We start from the raw sequence: 27,719 nt of genomic DNA, 5'->3' as shown, positions 1-27,719 counted from the left end.
ATAAAATATTGAGTCCTTCTATCAACTATTTTCCTTTCCCGTCTAAGGATCTATGTGATAGTTTTTTAAAAATATTTTATTGATAAGGTTGTTCTTATTCGGTCAAATATTGTGCCTGTAGGCAATGTTGTAGCCGATATAATTAATCCTTCTCGTTGTTTGAGTAAATTTTCATCTATTACATTAGTTGAGTTGGAAAAGATAATGCATTTAAAGCCGACTACCTCACTTTATGACGTTCTTTCGTTGCGATTGTTTAAAGATGTTATAGACACTATTGGTCCTAATATACTTCTGATTATCAATAGTAGTTTATATCATGGAATTGTACCTTCAGGGTTTAAGCATGCTGTTATTGAGCGGTATTAAAAAAAACATAACTTGGATTCACGAGTTAAAAAATTTCAGACCTATTTCGAAATTGCCTTTTATGAATAAGATTTTAAAGAAAGTTGTCCATAATCAACTTATAGATTTCTTGATTGTAAATAACATAATGGATATTTTTCAGTCTGAATTTAGGACCAAACATAGCACAAAATCAGCACTATTGAAGGTTACAAATGATATTTTGTTAAGTATTGACTCCGGGAAAAGTGTTGCCTTAATGATGCTAGATTTAAGTGCAGCCTTTGATACTTTAGATCACGCAGTTTTAATAGACCGCCTTAGAGATTATGTAGGGATCAATGGTGTAGCCCTTAAGTGGCTTTCCTCTTATTTGCATGACAGGACATGCGCTGTTAAAATTGGAAATTATGTCTCTGCATCTGCTGCTATTTCTTTGGGGGTTCCTCAGGGATCAATCCTTGGTCCGACTCTGTTTTCTCTGTATATGTTACCCCTTGGGGTCTATTTTTAAGCAGCATAATATTAACTATCACCTCTATGATGATTAACAGTTGTACCTTCCTTTGGAGTGTGATGGTTGTGCATCTTTTACTAATTTTTATAAGTGCTTGACTGAGGTAAAGGGATGGCTAGCTAATCATTTTTTACAATTAAATGAGGATAAGACTGAGTTTATTATGTTTGGGAACAAGGAGTTTGGGAATGCTCCGGCTGGAAATAATAGACTACTGTCCAACAATATGCAAAGTTATGTAAAGAACCTTGGAATATTTTTCAATTCGGAATTACGCTTTGATCGTCAAGTTAACAGCGTTGTGAAATCATCTTTCTTTCATTTAAGAAAATTGTCTAAACTGAAACCAATTCTTTCGTACAAGGACTTGGAGATTGTTGTGCATGCCTTTGTTTCAACCCGGCTGGATTATTGTAATGCTCTTTATCTGGGCATTAGTGAATCACTGGTTACTCATCTTCAGTGTGTCCAGAATGCTGCAGTGAGATTTTTAACAAATACCAGAAAACGGGATCACATAGCACCTTTATTAATATCCCTTCACTGGTTACCTGTTAGATACAGAATACAATATAAGGTGTTGATGTTTGTTTTTAAAGCTCTACATGATCAAGCTCCTGAGTACATAAAAGACATGTTAATTCCTTATCAGTCTCAACGTCACCTTCGCTCCTCTCGGAATATGCTCCTAAGCGTCCCACGGTCTCGTTTGAGGTGTAGTGGAGACCGCGCTTTTTCTGTGGCGGCTTCTGCACTTTGGAATGTATTGCCTCTATCCTTAAAAACCTCATCAGGCATGGATATTTTTAAAAAGGAATAGAAGACTTATTTATTTAATCAAGCCTTTGGCGTTTGATTAGGTCTGAGAACTGATAGTGATTTGTTTAGATTTTCTTGTGTCTTGTTTTTAATGTAACTTAATGTTGTAACTTAATGTTGGTATTTATTTTAGAGTTAGTGCCTACTTATGGACAGCACTTTGGTCCATTCTAATGGTTTTGAAAGTGCTTTATGAAAGTTGAGTTGAGTTATGATTATAATATAATTGATATTGACCAAGTTCAGAGTATTTTCATTAGTTTCAATATGAAAAACAACTTTCATATTAATTCAATGGATTTATTGCATGTTGGGAACAAAAATAATACAATTTTATAAATCTTTGAAAATCAAAACCTGGATTTTAATTTGTGATGCTATTATAACCTAAAGATGTTATGTGAAAGTTTGAAATGGACAATAGTGGTTTTCATCATGCCACCTTCATGATAAAGAAAACACATTTTTACTTAAATTAATCAATTGATTTATTGTGGTTTGGAACCAAACTCTTCATACACATTATTTTATTTTATTTGTTCATTCATTTGATCTTTCATTCATTCCTTCTTCATTTTCAGACCAGAGATGGAAGTATAAGTTCTGGGGGAAGTTAGTGGAAATCGTTTCAACCGGAATGGTTAATATAACTTTGCCAAAGTGAGTATGGTTCAACTGAGCTCTCTACACAGCTGAGAAGCAAATGATTTTATTTGAGTTTAAAATTTTATTCTTTGGATATTCGTTTTCATTAAGTTTTGAGGTTTATATATAGTTGTGGCCGTTGACAATGCACATCGAAGGGAAAGGGTCACACATTACATGGTCACAGTAATACACAGGGCCACTATGAATGCTCTGGGACAAGAAATACATTTACATTTATTACATTTATTCATTTAGCAGACGGTTTTATCCAAAGTGACTTTGAAGCAATCAAAAACAACAAAAAGAGCAATGATATATAAGTGCTATAACAAGTCTCAGTTAGGTTAATACAGTGCACTTAGCATGGGATTTTAAGTAATATTATAATAAGAAAATAGAATAGAAAAAGATTAGAGGTAGTTAGATTTTTTTTTAAAGAATATAATTAGAATAGTGAGTGTTAAAGTTAGAGGGTCAAATAAAGATGGAAGAGATGTGTTTTAAGCCGATTCTTGAAGATGGCTAAGGACTCAGCTGCTCGGATTGAGTTGGGGAGGTCAATTCCATCAGGAGGGATCTTTTAATTTAAAAGTCTGTACAAGTGACTTTGTGCTTCTTTGGGATGAACAATCAAGCGACGTTCACTTACAGGAACGCAAGCTTCTAGAGGCACATAAGTCTGAAGTAACAAATTTAGGTAAATGGGTGCAGAGCCAGTGGTAGTTTTGTAGGCAAACATCAATGCCTTGAATTTTATGCGAGCAGCTATTGGAAGCCAGTGCAAAATGATAAACAGAGGTGTGACGTGTATTCTTTTTGGCTTATTAAAAATTTATCTTGCTGCCGTGTGAGAATTAAATTATGCTCTGCTATATATTCTAGATCATCTAAAACATAGGATGGTGTGATTAAAAACAACGACCAGAAACCTACAAGTTTTTATGTTGTCTTATACTCAATTTACTACCAAAACAATGAGAAAAATATTTTTCCTTCAAGCTTTTTCTTCTCTATAGAATATGAAAAACTGATAAACCGAATAGCCCATAATCTAAAAGCAGTGCATCAAGCATTATATTAAATTTAATTTAAAAAGTATATTCTGTGTAATTTAAAGGGGTCAGATATTTAGAAATACATTTTTTCTTCATGTTTTGACACGTAAGAAAGAGGTCATTGTACTATAAAATGTCCTGTAAATTTCAGAGCTTAAAACTTCCTTGTTAGTTCAAAAACTTTTTTTTTTGTTTTTTTTTTTTACCAAGATCAGAAATCGACTCGTTCCAGATTTTCACATTATGACGTAATAGTGAGACGAAAGCCCACCTCTGCAGAATCAGATTTATGCCTATTTCTGCATCATTGTGTCTTTGGCCTCAGCCGCTGGAGTGTAAGAATTAAATAATTTCAGTGGTTATCAAAGTGGGGGGCACGGGCCATCAACAGAAAAAGAAATACAACCCTATACAGCCAACAGATGTAGAATGGGAAATGGATTGGTTTGTGAAAGGTACGAGAAAAGCCATAGATGAAGTTGCACAGACCCAGGCAGATGCTGGTCAGGAAAGGCCTAAATGTGTTCTATGTCTTAAAACAAACACTATGAATCCACAAAATTAAGACACATTGAGAGCATGCATCTGAATTGTGCAAATGCAACTTGAGTTTTTCAAAAGAAAACTTGATCTGTGTCATGGACAGCGAAAGCGCAAATGGCTTGAATCAAATTGCACAATGCAAAAAAATCTCACTGGATTGTAGGAGTTTATTCTTCCTGTTGCTAGATAAGGTGCTAGTTATGCTTGATGACTGGCTAACATCTTTTCATATAAGTATTACACATGGACCTCTCTCAAAAACTTATGCAGATATAGGGCTTGCAAAAAGTAGCAGAATTCCAACAGCCTTCTGACCTATAAGTTGGAACTTCCTCTCCACAAAATAAAAATAAAAATTGAATAAAAATATTTGGACATTATTTATAAAAATTACATCAACTTAGAACCAACAAGCTTGTTAGCTAGACAGTTAGCATCAGCTAACAATATTTACTTATTTTCAGTACGATGAACATTCATGTCTGTCTAATCGTCTAGTTAATCCAAACAATATACATATGTATAACGTTACTGTCGATAAACAATATAAAAACAGACGTCACAAAGGACATTTTAATTCAACTGTTAACATTACGGCAGCGGTGAATTTGAACGTGCACAGGTTATTGTATTTAATCTGTGTTATTTTATGGTTTTTTTTTGTTGTTGTTGTTGTTTTTTTTTTTTTTTTTTTTTACCTAGAATTGATGTGTCTGCATCGTCTGCACTCGAGCATTTGAGTGGGCTTAAATAGATCTCTCTTTACAATGGATTTAGTTCCCAAACAACTGACAGTTTTGACCCAAATATGATTTTCAGTTACAATAATTAATCCAAAATTTCGATATTAATAACTTACTTTTAGCAACATCAGACGCACGCGCGCTCACAAGATCTCCCGGTTCTTACTTCTGTAGACTCGCACTAAACGGTTCATTTGAATCAGTGAGTGGTCGACTCCAGAACAGCTGCAATCGGATCATTCTAATTCGTAAACGAATTGTTTGGTGTGATTCGCGATCCGATTTAAAAGTTTATTTTGAAAAGATTCAGTTCGTTCATGATGAATCAGACACCGCTTCTGAGTGTCCGAGCACATGATATTATAGGGAGTAACGATATGTTTTATGAAATGTAGTGAAGTAAAAAGTACGATTTTATACTTTGGAATGTAGTGAAGTAAAAGTTGCTCAAAATAAAACTACTCCAGTAAAGTACAGATACTTGAAAAATGTACTTATGTACATTAACGAAGTAAAGCTAGTCCGTTACTGTCCACCACTGGTGTGTATATGTGTATAAATATATATATCATATGACAGTTACATTATTATTATTGAAGATGAAAAATAGCTCAATTGCATATATCAATAACTCATTACAGGGCACTGTAATTTACTCAATATGTCAATAGCCAATTCTTCATATCAATTATGGTGATATCTCTTACTGTAAATTACCGCAAATCAAACAGTGGTTGTTCCAGCAAACGGCCGTAAGATTAACTTATCAATTTTCAATAAAGTTATCACTTATAATTCAAGGAAAAATATTCTCTGGCCATGAAAACATTATCCTATCATTATGATAAATTTAGTTACTAAAAGTAAAAAGTGTGTAACTAAAGATCAAACATTTCATTGACTCGTAATGTGAGCGGTTCAGAGGCAATAATGAATATATATTGGTTTTTAATAATTGAACTAATAATACATTAAACTACAAATCACCCAGAGTAAGGGTAGGGTTACAACCCATGGTTCTATTTGAGAACAATAAAATTAGGAGAAACATTTCCAATTTATAAGTTAGCAACTTATACTCCTCACATAACAAGGATTAACCATTTCATGCAACGCATAAACATATTCAAAATACATATTATTATGGACTTACATAGAGAGCTTAAAGAAAAGTTTGTGTGTGTGTTTAGGAATGTGGGTGTTTCGTTTCACCTTTGAGGCTGCTCACGTGACTCTGGAATTTCTTGTCGTAAATAATTTAAACCCAGCCAGGCTGGCGCCAGGCATTTAGTTTACAAAGGTTTCATTTTATATGCCTGAATTCTAAATCTACAAGTGTTAAGTTTGCATTGTTTTTGATTTAACGAACCGTGATTCATTAGTTCAGAACCCATGAATCGGTGACCTGCATATCCGTTATAATCTCTAGCAATAATATATTAACAATACACAAAATGGATTTACAAAGTTCTAGAGAGTATTTGATTGGTCAGAAGATTTGATGAGAAGGTGAAGCATGATATGACATCAAAATAATTGTTGAGCTGTTTTGGTGAATGCTTATCTTCTAAATGCGAATTTTGACAATGGTTTAGAGAACACTGCCTTATAGATAATCTTAAAATCGACATATTGATGTTAACACCAAAAACATTTAATTTTGATTTCATGGGGACTTTAAAGGGGGGGTGGAATGCTCGTTTTCACTCAATATCCTGTTAATCTTGAGTACCTATAGAGTAGTACTGCATCCTTCATAACTCCAAAAAGTCTTTAGTTTTATTATATTCATAAGAGAAAGATGGTCTGTAACGATTTTTCCCGGAAAAACACGACCGGCTGGAGGCGTGACGTGTGGGCGGAGCTAAAGAATCACAAGCGCCAGTAGGCTTTTGCGTTGAGAGCGTGTGGCAGCTGTGACATTACCGTGAGGGGAAAACCACCATCCAAAACAAACCATGGCTAACAGTCAGATTCAGCGTATATTTATGATCCAGAAACAGATCCAGAGGCTGAAATTTAACAAGAGCAGCATCAGCAACGACATCTCTATGTGGTATGTACTGAAACTGTATATATTTGGAAAATGACTAAGTTCCACTTTTTTTTTTTTTTTTTAAGGTGTACAGTGCAGTGCAGTTTGATGACAACATCACATGTTGTTGACTTGATGTGCTTACGGGCCGATAGCTAAGTTAACAACACAGAGATATTTGAAGCAGTTTTACTCACCGCATGCGGTTCCAACAAACGATCGTGACCCTTTTTCGTTGGGACTGCATTATCCTTAAGAAATAAACGATGTGCAAATCCAGCGTCAAACTGGGCCTTGTTTGTAAAACAACCATCTTTGAAATGCAGGGAACAAACAAAAACACTTGCACAACTCCGTTGATGCTCTGTAAAAATAAACTCCATCCACTGGTCCCTTAATGCTGTTTAAAAAAAAAAAAAAAAAACAGCATTAAGGGACCAGTAAAAAAAAAAAAAAAATTATCCTTCAAAACAAAACCACATTTGCATGATTTCGCAACTGAAAACGTGTGGAAAATGCTAGGCGGGCCACTCTCCTTATTTCCAAAGCACTCTGTCATCCAGTGGCGTCTGCTGTTGCTGGGCAACCATGACCCGCTCTCCATGAAGATGCAGAAGTTTCAGCAAAGAATAAATGGATTTCCAGCACTAAACATCCCTTTCAGTAGCTCTGATAATAGATTAATTTAAAAAATGACTATCCTTGACCTTGTACAGCTATTATCATCTGTTTCTCCATCTTAGCTTTAAGTATTATTCCGGGAAAGGATGTACATGACCAGCGGTGCATTTGCTGCGACCTGAAAAGTTTAGATGATTCTAATTTAATTTTCTACCTGTTAGATTGTGTTTTATTTACGTCTACACCTAGATCGCCTCAAACGTCCCCTTTACAATAATGAAATACTCGTTATTGTTGTACAGTATAGGGGTTACAAGACTACTGATTTCTACTAGTCGATTTTTTTATAAAAAAATGCTCGAGTTACTCGACTCGTGGTTCATGCTATTGCAAATGAAAACACTAAATCTTTTTTTTTAATGGATAAACGCTTATTAATGTATAGCCTTATGCAACAGTTACATATGTGAATTTTCAAAACTTTATAATTATTGCATTACATATTTAAATTGTCATGTAACAGCCAGTATTTGTATCTGTAACAATCACAAAATTTTTCCTATCTGCATTCGGATACAACATTGTACAGTTATGTACGTTATGACTTTTTATCTTTTTTTCGTAGTTATCACTGAACAAGTGTCATGTTAAACTAAAAATTTATTAATTTCTAAAATAATATTTATCATGCAAGCAGAGAGATGTCATGACAAAAGTTTAGTGATCATTTAAACATGACTGAATCCATTCAGTGCGCACATTTTCATTACGCAGAACAGAACACTTTAGCGAGTCTTAATGTTAATGAACTTCACTAAACAGATGTGTGTGTGCCGCGCAAACCAGCAAAAGGTAAAGATGCAAACATGTAGGACAAGTAGACAATGTATCCGTATCTAAGCTGATTATTAGCCTACTCTCGAGAGAGAACTGATTTGGTTTTTGAGAGACTGAGACGCGCAATGCAGCTGTTTGATTGGTGAGTGCGCTGTGCTTATTAGCCTACCTACATTCATTCGTATCATATCGTAGCCTAAGCTTTAAATCATTGAATTTTAAATATATACAAATACTATAACGTATATGATGTATTATTACAGGTAAAATTACTCTTGCAACGCTCTGATTTCTGAGAGATGCACAGAGATGCGACAACAATGCGGTGTTTGATTTGCTCTCTTTTCACTCATAAAGTTTACATTCATTCACTTCTGGCGCTGATGCCCTGGCTCACCTGTTATCTAGCAAACACCAGACTGTGTCAGCTTCAGCCGAGTATTCAGGCAGAATTATTCCTTGTCCGTTATTCATTTTTTAAGCCATTATCCTTCCCATTCCGAATAAGGTATTTGGCTTCAGGCACAACCCTAATTATTACATTACATATTTTATTTTTACATGCAACATAGATAAGGTCACATAGTAACAGCTCCACGTAATATTGTAATTCTAAAATTCACGTCGTACTTGCAAACACTTTGTATGCATTATGGTTAATGCATGCTGGAGTAGTTGATTGTTTCCGACAGCGCCGAGTAGTTTATGCAAGCACTAAGTACAGTATGACAAAAATATCGTTGTATTTATGTGCGCATGCCCAGTAGAGCCAAACGTATCCCTTCCTTGCTGCGCGCATTTGTCATATCCCGAGCTTTGCGTGTGTCTGTGCACTGTGCCAAGCCCAAGGCATCAGTCATTAAAATTTTTGACCACAGACATAATGTCAGCAAAAGCAGCATTATTAAGTAAATAAAATGAAAATGAAGTACATAAAAATTATTTGACCTTACAGCTCCAAACTCTGTTCTAGAGGGCCAGTGTCCTTTATAGTTTAGCTCCCATGATCGGACTGGGGGTAAAACCAGTACTGATTACCAGGGCCCCAAAGGAAGAGAGGGCCCTTGAAAAGTATGAATCTGAAATATATTTTATTTTACCTGGATATTTTCATGGGTGGGGGCCATGGGGGCCCATTAGGACTGACTATGCATAGGGCCCGGCATCTTGTTTAACGCCCCTGTTAGCTAATCAAGCTCTTACTAGACACACTAATCTTCCAGGTGTGTTAAGGCCAGTTGGAGCTAAACTTTTCATTCATTCATTTTCATTTTATTGTCCACAATGTGGAAATTTGCCTTCGGTCTCATAAAAACAACAATCAAACCAACAACAACAAAAATAACAAGAACAACAAAACTAACACAAAAACATCTTCAGGGCAAAATGCAGCACAGCAGTAGCAATTACGTTACAATACATCAGCGGGACGTGTTGTTCAACATTCGAATTGCATTAGGAATAAAATAATTTTTGAAAATATTACGATTTGCCCTAGGTACTTTGTAACGTCTGGCAGAGGGAAGGAGTTCAACCTCCCTATTGAGTGGATGAGTGGGATCGTTTGTTATTTTAAAAGCTTTTTTCCTGAGAACTTCCTCGTACATGGAACTTAATTGTTTCTGATTTGTCCCTATGATTTTTGAGGCGAGGTTTACTATTCTCTGCAGCTTACTTCTCCCTTTTATGTTTAAATTACCATACCACATCGCCATGTTAAAAGTTTGAATACTCTCTATCAGATTCTTATAGACTATTTCCATAATGTGCTTGCTCACTCAGAAAGAGTTGAGCTTGCGCAATAGATTGAGACGTTGGTTACAAGTTTTAAAAATGTAATCTGTGTTTTCACCGAAATTTAGATTAGAATCAATATATGTACCGAGGTATTTGAACTTTTCTACTACCTCTACAATTTGTCCCCTAATTATAAGGGGCTGCACAGGGTCCTTTTCATAAAAGACAAGTTCCTTTGTTTTTGTTACATTTATCTCTAAGGAACTTTCATCGCACCATTTCTGGAGAGATGACACATGTGCTCTATATACTTCCTCTCCAACTATGTCCCCCCTCTTTAATAAAGCAACCAGGGCCATATCATCTGCATACTTGAACAAACGAAAATTTTCCAGATCTAATTGGAATTCGTTTGTATAAATGGAGAAGAGTAATGGAGATAGAATAGTCCCTTGCGGGGCGCCAGTATTAAGTACAAGGATGTCAGACCGAGTATTATTAACCAGAACCTGTTGAGGGCGGTCAGAGAGGAAATCCCTTACAAGGTGGATAATACCACCATTTACTCCTATATCGATAAGTCTCTGCAGCAAGATGTGAATCTGCATGCTATTAAAGGCAGATGTAAAATCGATAAACAGGGCCCTAACAAAGTGGGAGGGGGCTTGAAGGTGCTTTGCCAGGGTGTGAAACATACTGACAATTGCGTCATCGGTTCCCCTCATAATTTTGTAAGCAAACTGGAGATGATCTAAGCTGTTAGAAACTGATGCTGTAATATGTTTGCTTATAACTCTCTCAAAACATTTTCCTAAGATGGAAGTAAGGGCAATGGGCCTGAAATCTTCTAGTTCAGTGGCTCCAGGTTTTTTCGGAATAGGCACATTATAGGACATTTTCCATAATTTGGGCATTGTTAAGGAATTAAGCAAGTACTGGAATAACTCCAGCACAATACCTTTTAGTTCATGAACATTTTCCTTTAAAACTCTCCCTCTCAGGCCATCTGGCCCCGGGGCTGAGTAAGGCTTAATACTGGACAGACTGGCTATAATATCATGTTCATTCAGTGTAATAGGGACATATCCCGAAATGGACCTACACACACTATCACGTTCAGCACTAAAATCATTTTTGTCAAAACGACTAAAAAAGACATTTAGATCATTTGCAAAAGATGGAGAGGAGTGTGACGGGGGGTACGGTTTTGCTTAGTTTCCCGACCCATCATCACATTTAAACCTTCCCATGCTTTCTTGGCATTTCCTGAGAAATACTGACATTCAACTTTATCCTTATATTCTATTTTTGCTTTACTCAGTTTCGATCTTAGTTTGCTTCTTTTTTTCTTGAGTAACTCAATATTACCATTTTTAAAAGCATGTTTTTTCTCATGAATACATTCCTTAAGATCACTAGACATCCATAAATTGTTATTAGGAAATATTCTAACAATTTTAGTTCGAGTGATTTTACTTTCATTAAACAACAAATAGGATGTAAAAGTGTCAATTAAGCCGCGTTTCCACCGCAGGAACTTTACCCAGGAACTAGGGACTTGGTCCGGTACTTGGTGTGTTTCCACCGCAGGAACCAGGAACTAAATAAAAGTTCCGGGTAAAAAAATGCCCCCCAGAAAGTCCCTGCTGGCGAGGTGGTACTTTTTTAAAGTTCCGGAACTTTCGGGGTCGGGACTTTGGCGCTAAACATGCTGATTGGTTGAGTTCACGCAGCATTGGTTGAGTTCAACCACCATTTATTCGGATCAACATTTTCAAAATATTACTGTTATTGTGTCATGAAATGTAATTTTAAAAGTATTTCAGGCGAGAATGTAGTTGTTTAAAACTCAAATCTGTTGTTTATTTATAAAGACAGCGCCTATTTAAAAATGTGTTTCGCCGATCTCGTAGACGGTGAGCTCCACTCGTTTAGCAGGAGCTCAGTCTTCATGTATCCGCCGAGAAGCAGCCTCTCCTGGGATAGACCTTCTGTGCCGCTGGCTCTGATGTGTCTTTAGTGGTTAAACATAAAATATAATTCAGCTGCGGGGTAAATCTAACAGGTTTTCTTTGGTCTGTATTCAATTTATCTATATGTTAAAATGAAAATAAAAAGGCAAGTCTATATAATATTTATTTCATTGTAATGGCTGTATATAACGTTACACTTATCCCTGAACTAAGTACATTTCTGCAGCTGTTATTATGTTTAAATGAAAATGAAAGGAGGTATTGGTATTTTATATCCTATTTCGTTTTATTGTAAATATACTGAGGGGAAAATTGCAGTAGCCAAAGCGATCTGAGTTCACGCAGCATTGGTTGAGTTCAACCACCATTTATTTGGATAATTTTCAAATATTACAGTTATTGTGTCATGAAATGTAATTTTAAAAGTATTTCAGGCGAGAATGTAGTTGTTTAAAACTCAAATCTATGGTTTATTTATAAAGATAGCGCCTATTTAAAAATGTGTTTCGCCGATCTCGTAGACGGTGAGCTCCACTCGATCAGCGGAAGCTCAGTCCTCATGTATCCGCCGAGAAGCAGCCTCTCCTGGGATAGACCTTCTGATATGTGCCGCTGGCTCTGATGTGTCTTTAGTGGTTAAACATAACATATAATTCAGCTGCGGGGTAAATCTAACAGGTTTTCTTTGGTCTGTATTCAATTTATCTATATGTTAAAATGAAAATAAAAAAGGCAAATTTATATAATATTTCGTTTCATTGTAATGGCTGCACACATTTCCCTGAACTAAGTACATTTCTGCAGCTGTTATTATGTTTAAATGAAAATGAAAGGAGGCAGTGGTATTTTATATCCTATTTTGTGTTATTGTAAATATACTGAGGGGAAATTGCTGTAGCCAAAGCCATCTGAGTTCACGCAGCATTGGTTGAGTTCAAACACCATTTATTTGGATCATTTTCAAATATTACTGTTATTGTGTCATAAAATGTAATTTTAAAAGTATTTCAGGCGAGAATGTAGTTGTTTAAAACTCAAATCTGTGGTTTATTTATAAAGACAGCGCCTATTTAAAAATGTGTTTCGCCGATCTCTGCGACAGTGAGCTCCACTCGATCAGCGGGAGCTTAGTCCTCATGTATCCGCAGAGAGCAGCCTCTCCTGGGGTAGACCTTCTGATATGTGCCGCTGGCTCTGATGTGTCTTTAGTGTTTAAACATAACATATAATTCAGCTGCGGGGTAAATCTAACAGGTTTTCTTTGGTCTGTATTCAATTTATCTATATGTTAAAATGAAAATAAAAAAGGCGAATTTATATAATATTTCGTTTCATTGTAATGGCTGTATACACATTAGTAGTTATTATTATACACTTTATGCCAAGATGATTTATGACTTTGACCTTTGACCTTTTGACAGGTTGAACTTCCGGTAACCTTATGATGGATGGGCGGAACTTTCCGACTTCAAGGGTTAACCTATGACCTTTGCAACCATCGTTCATGCGGTTTTGACAGAAAGTTTTACCCTATTGACCTAGTTAGCTCTAAATCATGGTTTTGACGGCTAGTTTAAACGTAAGATGAAAGACTCCCCACGCATCGATCATGTGCTTTTGACAGAAAGTTTTACCCTATTGACCTGTTAGTTCTAAATTATATTTTTTGACGGCTAGTTTAAACGGAAGATGAAAGACTCCTCACGCATCGATCATGTGCTTTTGACAGAAAGTTTTACCCTATTGACCTGTTAGTTTTAAATTAAAACGGTATATGAAAGACTCCCCAATCATCGATCATGTGCTTTTGACAGAAAGTTTTACCCTATTGACCGTTAGTTTGTTTGAAGTTTGTGTCAGTTAGCTTGTTTGAAGTTTGTGTCAGTTAGCTTGTTTGAAGTTTATCACAGTTATACGGTTATGTGTGTGTGTGTGTGTGTGTGTGTGTGTGTGGTTATAAGGCTTCTCCCCCCTCCCATTACATTTATGAGCGGTGTATAAATGGGGTCGGTGTGTTCTACATTTATATATATATATATATAAAACATCCTATTATTTATATAATCTAAAAAAACAATTAAAGGTTGAAAAACATTTCAGTTATATAATTTATATAATCTAAAACACATTTGAATTATTTCACATTTATATATATAAAACATTATATAATTTATATAATCTAAAACACATTTTAGTTATTTCACATTTATATATAAAACATTTTACAATTTATATAATCTAAAACACATTTTAGTTATTTCACATTTATATATAAAACATTCTATAATTTATATAATGTAAAGCGATTTAACCAAGGTTGAAAAAAACATTCTGTTCTTTTAAAAAAGGTTATAAATTAAACCGTATAAAAAAATATACTGAAACCGACTGTTTCAGATAAAACAAGATCTTTTTTTTCTTTTTCTTTTTTTAGAGAGCAGGAAAGAGATGTTTTCACATCACCTTCCTGACCTGCAAGTATTCACAGCGTCTTCGTTTGCACGCTACACTTCACTTTCTTCCGAATTTACTAACCAATCATAATATCTTCAAAGCCATTTTTAATTAAAACCAAACGTATCTCACACGGGAGTACCATGATTTTGACAGTTTTCTGACGGTTCACCTATGAATTACGGCTGGTGCGCGGCTAGCATCTCTTGTACCCCCTTTCTCTCTCTCCCTCTCTCTCCCTCTAATGCCTGTGTACACACATTCGTCTCCAAGTCTTATTTTCTTCTTTTAATGAATATAAACACATTATACATTCACAAACAATATAAAACAAAACATTTACATTAGTTTTGTTCATCACTAAAAAATATACATTTTACCAGGATCGGGGGATATATAATTGAACAGAATGAAGAATATGGTCTATTGAGGAACCCGGACGTGTCATTGACACAATTCAGTTAAATTCATTTCACATTATTTGTTGCAAGACATTTTCTGTATTATATTTAAAACCTTTTATATCCATCTTTATATCATATCTTTTTCAAAAAGCTGTTTTATTATTTATTTTAACCGTACACCTACAGTACCACCATACAATAAAATGCTGCATGCACGTACACTTTTAAGCGATCTGAATTATGACTAGCCTATAAATTTCATCATAAGCCACACGTACCTTGTTATATCACTATAATATCCACGGCGCTATACAAATTTGTATTCTGATAAACCATATAAACAAGCGGACATACGCGTGGACATATCAAGTTAAAAAGAGACTTATCTCTATTTTAAACAATATTAAATTATATATGACGGCATGTTACTAAACCGGAACATACATTTTAAACAAGTATTCATCGTTTTTATAAAACACATCGCAGTAACAGACATGTTACTAAACCAAAACAAATAATTTTATCATACATTTTTTTTTAATCATGTATTCAATCAATACTTATACAACATATACAAACACATTTTAAACATATTTTAAACAAAAACTAATCATAAACACAGCCTTCTCAAAATTACAGACATGTACAATCATGCTGATCACATATTATGGGATATTCAGACTTTTAGCCACTAATACGTTTTAGGATAATGAAAAACACCAACGTCTGAGGGGTGTCAAAATATCTCCAGTCCCCAAAAGCCACTCAGTCTCCAGTGGTTAAAGAATATGGAAATAAATAATTATATAATGACATCGGGCTACTAAAGCAATTCATTAAACAAAAAAAGGTATTCAACATTTAAGTTAATCAAACTTAAAAAACACACCATACTCTTCTTTTTTTAAAAAGATAACTTATTTTAAATGTGATAGCATAGTATATATACAATAAACATTTCTGATGATACATATAAAAAATCATCCCTTACAGTTTTAGACCGGTGAGAGATGTCCAAACATGAATGAAATATCCCCAAAATAAAATAATACGACTTATAAAATAACATAAAAATGATTAAATCATAAACAGAATCTCACAGGTCCTCGTAGTGAAATGTATGTGAGACCCGAGGGGCTGCTTCACACACACCCCGCGCAGGCGAGGGTGGAGTTCCAGACCGCATGATCTAAGTCAATGGTGTACATTATTTCAAAGCTAACATTAATGTAATGTTTTTTTAATAATCAGTACCCCCAGTACATCTGATGTCCGTTGATTCTTAATTCAACAAAATGATGATATATATTACCTAAAATATTTTATATTTTTATATAATATTATATAATAAAAAATTATTTATATCATATTATATCATATATCATATATATGATTATATTATATTAGATGCGTCATGCATTAATCACTTTAGATTCTTTAAAGTTCTTATTTTTAGCACCATCTTCAAAGTTTTCATACCATCTCTCTCTCTCTCTCTCTCCCTCACACCCACACACACACACACCCACACACACACACACACACACACACACACACACACACACACACACACACTCTCTTTCTCTCTCCCTTTCCCTCTCCCTCTCTCTCTCTCTCTCTCTCACACACACACACACACACACACACAATGAAACATGAAGCCAAAGTCTTTCTGTATGTTTTTTAAAAATAAAACTTAAAATATTGATTTTGCTTTAAATCTATGCTGAGGAGCTCATTTGTTTGTCACAGTATAGACTGTGAAGTTTAGATGAAGTTGCTTTATCTTTTAGAAGACCCTCGATCGTATTCAACCATTAAAGATGGTTCAGGAAAGACCCACGCGTCCTAGAGATGTAATTTATGTGCGTTGCTACGGTCGTAAACCTTTCACATATCCACGGTACTTTCAGACACAGAGCAGGAAAGACATTTGCAGGCCCTCTGCTTAGCCGTCCCAAAATACCTCCATTTAAAAGCAAAAATATTAAAATGACTTCCTGTACATCTAACAGGCTGTAGTTCTATTTTATATGTTTTGTATTAAAAGTACTTACTTTTGTATTTAAATCCTTATTTCAAACAATATATTTAACCGACAGTATCCCCCCAACGTGTGTTTTCCATCAGTTGTTTGCCCTTCGGCCTTATTACGTAGTGCTTTTCATTTAGCCTACTGTAAGATCCCTTTACAATAGTGTAATGAAAGTTAACTTTTCTTAAAGTTTATAGTTGTATTTTACTGTATCCCCATCCTTCTATCCTGTAGATTGTATGCGTACTGTAAAATAACAAATATACATCTTACTTAAAGTCACTAAAATAATTACACCTACAATTTGAAATGTGTTTAAACACATTGTGTGTCACTAAAGCAAGGCACACCGTCTATCGTCTTATTTTTTTAAATAACCGATGACCGTCATCGTCTCTTCATATAATTTATCCACCCGAGTGCTTTTCTCACACGAGTAGAAAACTCTTTCTCTTTTGGATGTGTTTGGCAGAAACATAATTTCTACATCAGAAATTCTTTTTAAATGTACGCTAAACTTTTCTCATTCGACAGAAATACTATTTTCAAATTATTTACCCGGCCTATAACACTCGGTGTAAATGTTCTAACCTAGAACAGAAATCATACACTTTGACTGTTTTGTAGATGCCAACAGATCATGTCAAGGGTGTTTCACTAAGAATCACAATTCACAGTTTTGTAAATCACATTTTTCTTACACCTCGAGATTCGAGGTCCGTTCACAATTTGTTTGTCGGATCCTACGTTTTTATGCGATCTTTGTGCGGCGTCATCGTAATAGGAATAAATGAAAATTAAGAAATTAAGTAACAGTTTTTTCTCTTTGAGATATTTCTTTTAGCTCAACTTTGTGTCTGTCCAAAAGTGTGATCGCATGAAGCATCGAAGCAAAAATGAAGTCTAGCTGTTTTACACTTAAAACTATTACAACTTAAACAAATCAAACGGTACACTCGTTAAAGTTTCCACACTCTTGTGAGATACATTTTATCCATAACCTTTTGTGTATTCGAGCGACCAAACCACTAAGAAAGAAAACTAACGTTTACAACGCATATAGAATTCAGAATACAATTGTTAAAGTATTTATTTTTTGTTAACTGTTGATTTGTAAATGATATTTTTATTACTCCGTTAGATTTAGTCATCGTGTTCGGATAGCCGATGACGCAAATCACATTTTGTTTTAAGACTCCTGTAAGTCCATGCCAACTCTCGCGCGGAGTGAGCGCATTCTATTCATTTAAGAAAAATGATTAAACATTTGCCCCGAACATTTTTTATTATTTTGACAAAACACAACACAATCAGTTCCTACGGCCATCTTCTTCGATTCAAATAAAGCAACATCTCCGGTGTACGCGTGTATGTGCTAAACATTTTTGCGTCTCCACTTTTCCAGATTTGTTAAATGGGCTACCGTTGTAATACAAACACATTTGAAAACTCCGACGTTCTCACTTTTGTAACGGTTAGAGAAAAATGCCGTACACACTTTTGCATTTCATAATTCAGTGATTTTAGCTGTAATGGTCACATAAGACAAAAATTGTCAATGTGTGACTCGTAAACATGTATAATTTTATTTATTTATTTTTACCAGAGATAGTCGACCGATCTGTTGACACGTTGTTTTGCAGTTTTCAGATGAAGAGTTTTCTCTGACTGCGGTCAAACATACACTGCCTGTTCATAGGAATTTTACAGCATGACAATATCGCCCCAACATCGAGAGCTCTTGTTCATATAGCCGATGACCACATTCACATTGTTTCAGCATTTGCCAATTGACATGGTCGTAAGCATTATCATCTACCGTGCGCTGAGATTTTTCTGCTTTGGCCACTTTTGACGGATTTGCTAGGGGGACTATGTCGCCTCGTTGTAACGTGATTACCTTTAAGATCCATAAGATTGCACTACATTCACCTGAAAAGGTTATAGATATAGTCTTTTATACAGGAAATGTGTATCAGAATAACAATTACCTAATAGTGAAATCCACTCTTCTAAACTATTGTGAAAACTTTTAATGTTGATCCGGCCCACCAGCCGTGTATGTTTTTCATTGTTTTTTAGATAAAGACTATTCTCAGAGTTTGGTCAAACAGACAAAACGTGAACAAAATAGAGTACAAGATGATTAAACGATTGTCAAGAGAGTGTTTAAACTGAGATTGTGATGCACTTTAGAGCTTTTTCTGGTCTACCTGTGTCACAATGACAAATAATAGCCACTACCTCGACTTTTAAAATGAGCCTTACCATCTTCTGTTATGACTCTTATACTTAATACAAACCCATCTACTACACTAAAGTTAGACATTAAAAGTCATGGATGTCATGGATGCGGTATTTTCATCGTATGCATCTCTAAACAGTACTTCAATAAATAAACCGCTGTTGATAAGTCGTTCATTTTGAGTGAGAGGCGGGATGATTTTGACCGTTTTAGTCATTCGTCGTGCTTAAGGTCTGATCCGGGAAACCGCACTACGACTGGAACTGCGCTGTCACGTCTAAATAACCGCTCTTCTTTAAGAAAACCGCGAGACGAGCAGTTTCTGACAGCTATGAATTCACTTCATTTTTTTTTTCACCACCACAAATATTTTGTTTAGCATACATATTAGTTTTAGTCAGTTACATAGGTGTCACGCATGAAGTTTATAGTTATTTTAAATAATTATGATAGAGTTACAGGTTTAGGTTAGCGGGGTGCCTGTAAGCGGCATCGGAGACGACGGTGTTACTCAAACAGCCCATAGCGTTATCTTTTAACAAACTATCGTATTGCGCGTTTCTAAGACAAAATCTGTAACAGCGTTCATTAATATGTTGAAATGAAAGTAAAAATACAAAACTTTATAATGAGCGTGAGTTCAATATAGCCTAACACCCATAGACAAATGTTTGTTCTAACGCTTTCGCACTAAAATTGCGAGATTTCCTGACTTTGCCGTGTTTAATGGATGCTAGATCTCATCACGCCGCAGCGAATTGTAAACCACACACTTCCTCATCGCATTACGCTAAGAAACTGCACATGGTTAAAGCTATTACACCATAAACTGTCTAAAGTTGTTAATGTACAAGCACAGTAAACTATTTCTACAAAAAATATCATTGCACTACTGTTTTTGCATATAATACATCATTCAACAATACTTTTGCACACTCATTCAACTATTTATTACCAGCCGTTCTCACGTTCCTGCTGTTCATAATGTATATATAATCCTTCATTGCTCCGTTCATAATGTACATACGATCCCTACATTGCATTCATATTTATATTCTGTACTCTGATCAATATCGTATATAGCAACTACGCTGTATAGTCTGTACATCATAGCTTTACTTACTCTGCACTTTTATGTATACAAAACACTATATTCTTGCACTTCTGGTTAGATGCTAACTGCATTTCATTAGCTCTGTACTTGTACTCTGCATAATGACAATAAAGTTGAATGTAATCTAAACAAGTACAATCGTACGCTTCCAGGACTCTGCTCATTCTTTCTGTTTCAATTTGTTTAAACGGACTTTCGCATTCTTATCTTATTTTCACCAACTAAGCGTTATTCCTAGGCCTCGCGGATTGTTTTCTAGTTTTGGCCCTCAAATTCTTTGTTCATACGTAGCGATATCTCTGTGAATTTGCTTGATTTCATAAAATATCTTTTACGCTATATCATTATCCTATCCTAGTTTATATCAGATACAAGTTTGTTTCTTCATATTTCTCGCACATCTACTCCCGTCCATTCTACCCCCGTTAGAGTATCCGCAACAGTATACTCATTGTAATGTGCTAAATCATTAAAATCCAAAAAATGAACTCTGAGAAAGAATATCCGGTGAAAGGATTCAAACTTTTATTTCAACAAAACAGTGTTGAATTTACAATGAAGTAATGAAGAAAGTGATCAAATTGTTTTTACAAACAATAGGGATGACATGACAAGTTATCTAGCCAGAAAAGAAAATCTCGGCAGGCCCTCAAGTTTTGTTCTACTATGAAATCGACGACGGTTTCAATAATTTCAGGTATGGCGAAGCCATAATGTTTAGCGACTAACATCACACACAAATCCGTTATGCACGTACACAGACAGAGAGTCTCGTTAATGTACATCTCGCCGCTACATTCGGCCGTCACATACAGAATTTTTCTGGTCGTTACACAAATCGGCGCCTTGCTGGTCGTATACAAGCTTGTCAAATCGGGCCACGGGTTATTTTTCAGACTTCTTACAACGTCCATTTCTTTCTTGAGATTTGTTACGCGCTTGGAATCCGTCGGACAATCATGATTCGGATCAGACGCATCGTCTATGATTTTACGCATCAGATCAATCATTTGCTCTCTGTAACATTGTTTAAACATAGAGTCTATGTTGGCTTTTACAGGACACATCTTTCCTTCGTCACAGCCGCACTCCACTCGATCATCCGCAGCAGCGCTGGTAGTGGCGGACATCCTTTTCAGATTTTGTTCCAAGAAGTAAACCAAGCGTTTTAAAATCCACTACGATCCAGTGTTTTTTTTTTTTTTTTAATGGTTCAGATCCGTCGAAGCCTTATTATTTGAAAATTTGAGAGTGCGTCAGTTTCAGACAAAGACGATTCTGTCAGTCCAGGTAGATACTGATAGATACTCCATCGACCACGCTGTAAAACCCTTGTTCGCGGATCATAAGAAAACCTGCGATAACTGCAGAGTTTATGAGGTCAGCCGCTCACAGGGGATAAAGACTAGCCGTAGTCATGAGGAAGTAGCGGTGGATCTTCTGTACATTCTACCAAAAAATAGGTTGTGGGTGTTGCGCTCAAAAAGCGGAGGAGGGTGAAGGGCTGTGGTTAGGGGTTTGACTTACGAGAAATATGGAGAAACAAACTTGTATCTGATATAAACTAGGATAGGATAATGATATAGCGTAAAAGATATTTTATGAAATCAAGCAAATTCACAGAGATATCGCTACGTATGAACAAAGAATTTGAGGGCCAAAACTAGAAAACAATCCGCGAGGCCTAGGAATAACGCTTAGTTGGTGAAAATAAGATAAGAATGCGAAAGTCCGTTTAAACAAATTGAAACAGAAAGAATGAGCAGAGTCCTGGAAGCGTACGATTGTACTTGTTTAGATTACATTCAACTTTATTGTCATTATGCAGAGTACAAGTACAGAGCTAATGAAATGCAGTTAGCATCTAACCAGAAGTGCAAGAATATAGTGTTTTGTATACATAAAAGTGCAGAGTAAGTAAAGCTATGATGTACAGACTATACAGCGTAGTTGCTATATACGATATTGATCAGAGTACAGAATATAAATATGAATGCAATGTAGGGATCGTATGTACATTATGAACGGAGCAATGAAGGATTATATATACATTATGAACAGCAGGAACGTGAGAACGGCTGGTAATAAATAGTTGAATGAGTGTGCAAAAGTATTGTTGAATGATGTATTATATGCAAAAACAGTAGTGCAATGATATTTTTTGTAGAAATAGTTTACTGTGCTTGTACATTAACAACTTTAGACAGTTTATGGTGTAATAGCTTTAACCATGTGCAGTTTCTTAGCGTAATGCGATGAGGAAGTGTGTGGTTTACAATTCGCTGCGGCGTGATGAGATCTAGCATCCATTAAACACGGCAAAGTCAGGAAATCTCGCAATTTTAGTGCGAAAGCGTTAGAACAAACATTTGTCTATGGGTGTTAGGCTATATTGAACTCACGCTCATTATAAAGTTTTGTATTTTTACTTTCATTTCAACATATTAATGAACGCTGTTACAGATTTTGTCTTAGAAACGCGCAATACGATAGTTTGTTAAAAGATAACGCTATGGGCTGTTTGAGTAACACCGTCGTCTCCGATGCCGCTTACAGGCACCCCGCTAACCTAAACCTGTAACTCTATCATAATTATTTAAAATAACTATAAACTTCATGCGTGACACCTATGTAACTGACTAAAACTAATATGTATGCTAAACAAAATATTTGTGGTGGTGAAAAAAAAAATGAAGTGAATTCATAGCTGTCAGAAACTGCTCGTCTCGCGGTTTTCTTAAAGAAGAGCGGTTATTTAGACGTGACAGCGCAGTTCCAGTCGTAGTGCGGTTTCCCGGATCAGACCTTAAGCACGACGAATGACTAAAACGGTCAAAATCATCCCGCCTCTCACTCAAAATGAACGACTTATCAACAGCGGTTTATTTATTGAAGTACTGTTTAGAGATGCATACGATGAAAATACCGCATCCATGACATCCATGACTTTTAATGTCTAACTTTAGTGTAGTAGATGGGTTTGTATTAAGTATAAGAGTCATAACAGAAGATGGTAAGGCTCATTTTAAAAGTCGAGGTAGTGGCTATTATTTGTCATTGTGACACAGGTAGACCAGAAAAAGCTCTAAAGTGCATCACAATCTCAGTTTAAACACTCTCTTGACAATCGTTTAATCATCTTGTACTCTATTTTGTTCACGTTTTGTCTGTTTGACCAAACTCTGAGAATAGTCTTTATCTAAAAAACAATGAAAAACATACACGGCTGGTGGGCCGGATCAACATTAAAAGTTTTCACAATAGTTTAGAAGAGTGGATTTCACTATTAGGTAATTGTTATTCTGATACACATTTCCTGTATAAAAGACTATATCTATAACCTTTTCAGGTGAATGTAGTGCAATCTTATGGATCTTAAAGGTAATCACGTTACAACGAGGCGACATAGTCCCCCTAGCAAATCCGTCAAAAGTGGCCAAAGCAGAAAAATCTCAGCGCATGGTAGATGATAATGCTTACGACCATGTCAATTGGCAAATGCTGAAACAATGTGAATGTGGTCATCGGCTATATGAACAAGAGCTCTCGATGTTGGGGCGATATTGTCATGCTGTAAAATTCCTATGAACAGGCAGTGTATGTTTGACCGCAGTCAGAGAAAACTCTTCATCTGAAAACTGCAAAACAACGTGTCAACAGATCGGTCGACTATCTCTGGTAAAAATAAATAAATAAAATTATACATGTTTACGAGTCACACATTGACAATTTTTGTCTTATGTGACCATTACAGCTAAAATCACTGAATTATGAAATGCAAAAGTGTGTACGGCATTTTTCTCTAACCGTTACAAAAGTGAGAACGTCGGAGTTTTCAAATGTGTTTGTATTACAACGGTAGCCCATTTAACAAATCTGGAAAAGTGGAGACGCAAAAATGTTTAGCACATACACGCGTACACCGGAGATGTTGCTTTATTTGAATCGAAGAAGATGGCCGTAGGAACTGATTGTGTTGTGTTTTGTCAAAATAATAAAAAATGTTCGGGGCAAATGTTTAATCATTTTTCTTAAATGAATAGAATGCGCTCACTCCGCGCGAGAGTTGGCATGGACTTACAGGAGTCTTAAAACAAAATGTGATTTGCGTCATCGGCTATCCGAACACGATGACTAAATCTAACGGAGTAATAAAAATATCATTTACAAATCAACAGTTAACAAAAAATAAATACTTTAACAATTGTATTCTGAATTCTATATGCGTTGTAAACGTTAGTTTTCTTTCTTAGTGGTTTGGTCGCTCGAATACACAAAAGGTTATGGATAAAATGTATCTCACAAGAGTGTGGAAACTTTAACGAGTGTACCGTTTGATTTGTTTAAGTTGTAATAGTTTTAAGTGTAAAACAGCTAGACTTCATTTTTGCTTCGATGCTTCATGCGATCACACTTTTGGACAGACACAAAGTTGAGCTAAAAGAAATATCTCAAAGAGAAAAAACTGTTACTTAATTTCTTAATTTTCATTTATTCCTATTACGATGACGCCGCACAAAGATCGCATAAAAACGTAGGATCCGACAAACAAATTGTGAACGGACCTCGAATCTCGAGGTGTAAGAAAAATGTGATTTACAAAACTGTGAATTGTGATTCTTAGTGAAACACCCTTGACATGATCTGTTGGCATCTACAAAACAGTCAAAGTGTATGATTTCTGTTCTAGGTTAGAACATTTACACCGAGTGTTATAGGCCGGGTAAATAATTTGAAAATAGTATTTCTGTCGAATGAGAAAAGTTTAGCGTACATTTAAAAAGAATTTCTGATGTAGAAATTATGTTTCTGCCAAACACATCCAAAAGAGAAAGAGTTTTCTACTCGTGTGAGAAAAGCACTCGGGTGGATAAATTATATGAAGAGACGATGACGGTCATCGGTTATTTAAAAAAATAAGACGATAGACGGTGTGCCTTGCTTTAGTGACACACAATGTGTTTAAACACATTTCAAATTGTAGGTGTAATTATTTTAGTGACTTTAAGTAAGATGTATATTTGTTATTTTACAGTACGCATACAATCTACAGGATAGAAGGATGGGGATACAGTAAAATACAACTATAAACTTTAAGAAAAGTTAACTTTCATTACACTATTGTAAAGGGATCTTACAGTAGGCTAAATGAAAAGCACTACGTAATAAGGCCGAAGGGCAAACAACTGATGGAAAACACACGTTGGGGGGATACTGTCGGTTAAATATATTGTTTGAAATAAGGATTTAAATACAAAAGTAAGTACTTTTAATACAAAACATATAAAATAGAACTACAGCCTGTTAGATGTACAGGAAGTCATTTTAATATTTTTGCTTTTAAATGGAGGTATTTTGGGACGGCTAAGCAGAGGGCCTGCAAATGTCTTTCCTGCTCTGTGTCTGAAAGTACCGTGGATATGTGAAAGGTTTACGACCGTAGCAACGCACATAAATTACATCTCTAGGACGCGTGGGTCTTTCCTGAACCATCTTTAATGGTTGAATACGATCGAGGGTCTTCTAAAAGATAAAGCAACTTCATCTAAACTTCACAGTCTATACTGTGACAAACAAATGAGCTCCTCAGCATAGATTTAAAGCAAAATCAATATTTTAAGTTTTATTTTTAAAAAACATACAGAAAGACTTTGGCTTCATGTTTCATTGTGTGTGTGTGTGTGTGTGTGTGTGAGAGAGAGAGAGAGAGAGAGGGAGAGGGAAAGGGAGAGAGAAAGAGAGTGTGTGTGTGTGTGTGTGTGTGTGTGTGTGTGTGTGTGTGTGTGTGTGTGTGTGTGTGTGTGTGTGGGTGTGTGTGTGTGTGGGTGTGAGGGAGAGAGAGAGAGAGAGAGATGGTATGAAAACTTTGAAGATGGTGCTAAAAATAAGAACTTTAAAGAATCTAAAGTGATTAATGCATGACGCATCTAATATAATATAATCATATATATGATATATGATATAATATGATATAAATAATTTTTTATTATATAATATTATATAAAAATATAAAATATTTTAGGTAATATATATCATCATTTTGTTGAATTAAGAATCAACGGACATCAGATGTACTGGGGGTACTGATTATTAAAAAAACATTACATTAATGTTAGCTTTGAAATAATGTACACCATTGACTTAGATCATGCGGTCTGGAACTCCACCCTCGCCTGCGCGGGGTGTGTGTGAAGCAGCCCCTCGGGTCTCACATACATTTCACTACGAGGACCTGTGAGATTCTGTTTATGATTTAATCATTTTTATGTTATTTTATAAGTCGTATTATTTTATTTTGGGGATATTTCATTCATGTTTGGACATCTCTCACCGGTCTAAAACTGTAAGGGATGATTTTTTATATGTATCATCAGAAATGTTTATTGTATATATACTATGCTATCACATTTAAAATAAGTTATCTTTTTAAAAAAAGAAGAGTATGGTGTGTTTTTTAAGTTTGATTAACTTAAATGTTGAATACCTTTTTTTGTTTAATGAATTGCTTTAGTAGCCCGATGTCATTATATAATTATTTATTTCCATATTCTTTAACCACTGGAGACTGAGTGGCTTTTGGGGACTGGAGATATTTTGACACCCCTCAGACGTTGGTGTTTTTCATTATCCTAAAACGTATTAGTGGCTAAAAGTCTGAATATCCCATAATATGTGATCAGCATGATTGTACATGTCTGTAATTTTGAGAAGGCTGTGTTTATGATTAGTTTTTGTTTAAAATATGTTTAAAATGTGTTTGTATATGTTGTATAAGTATTGATTGAATACATGATTAAAAAAAAATGTATGATAAAATTATTTGTTTTGGTTTAGTAACATGTCTGTTACTGCGATGTGTTTTATAAAAACGATGAATACTTGTTTAAAATGTATGTTCCGGTTTAGTAACATGCCGTCATATATAATTTAATATTGTTTAAAATAGAGATAAGTCTCTTTTTAACTTGATATTAACACGCGTATGTCCGCTTGTTTATATGGTTTATCAGAATACAAATTTGTATAGCGCCGTGGATATTATAGTGATATAACAAGGTACGTGTGGCTTATGATGAAATTTATAGGCTAGTCATAATTCAGATCGCTTAAAAGTGTACGTGCATGCAGCATTTTATTGTATGGTGGTACTGTAGGTGTACGGTTAAAATAAATAATAAAACAGCTTTTTGAAAAAGATATGATATAAAGATGGATATAAAAGGTTTTAAATATAATACAGAAAATGTCTTGCAACAAATAATGTGAAATGAATTTAACTGAATTGTGTCAATGACACGTCCGGGTTCCTCAATAGACCATATTCTTCATTCTGTTCAATTATATATTTTTTCCCCGATCCTGGTAAAATGTATATTTTTAGTGATGAACAAAACTAATGTAAATGTTTTGTTTTATATACATTAAAAGAAGAAAATAAGACTTGGAGACGAATGTGTGTACACAGGCATCAGAGGGAGAGAGAGAGAGAGAGAGGGGTACGAGAGATGCTAGCCGCGCACCAAACGTAATTCATAGGTGAACCGTCAGAAAACTGTCAAAATCATGGTACTCCCGCATGAGATACGTTTGG

The 27,719-nt window shown here is 35.3% G+C and overlaps 1 pseudogene; it reads left to right on the top strand.

Annotated features, from left to right (window-relative positions):
• The window catches only part of LOC113068209 (oxysterol-binding protein-related protein 6-like), a 168,015-nt pseudogene that overhangs the window by 123,753 nt on the left and 16,543 nt on the right, over window positions 1-27,719 (top strand).

The sequence above is a fragment of the Carassius auratus genome, linkage group LG44F (genome assembly GCF_003368295.1).
Source record: "Carassius auratus strain Wakin linkage group LG44F, ASM336829v1, whole genome shotgun sequence".
NCBI classification, from domain to species: Eukaryota; Metazoa; Chordata; class Actinopteri; order Cypriniformes; family Cyprinidae; genus Carassius; species Carassius auratus.
This window is presented reverse-complemented; position numbering and strand designations above follow the sequence as displayed.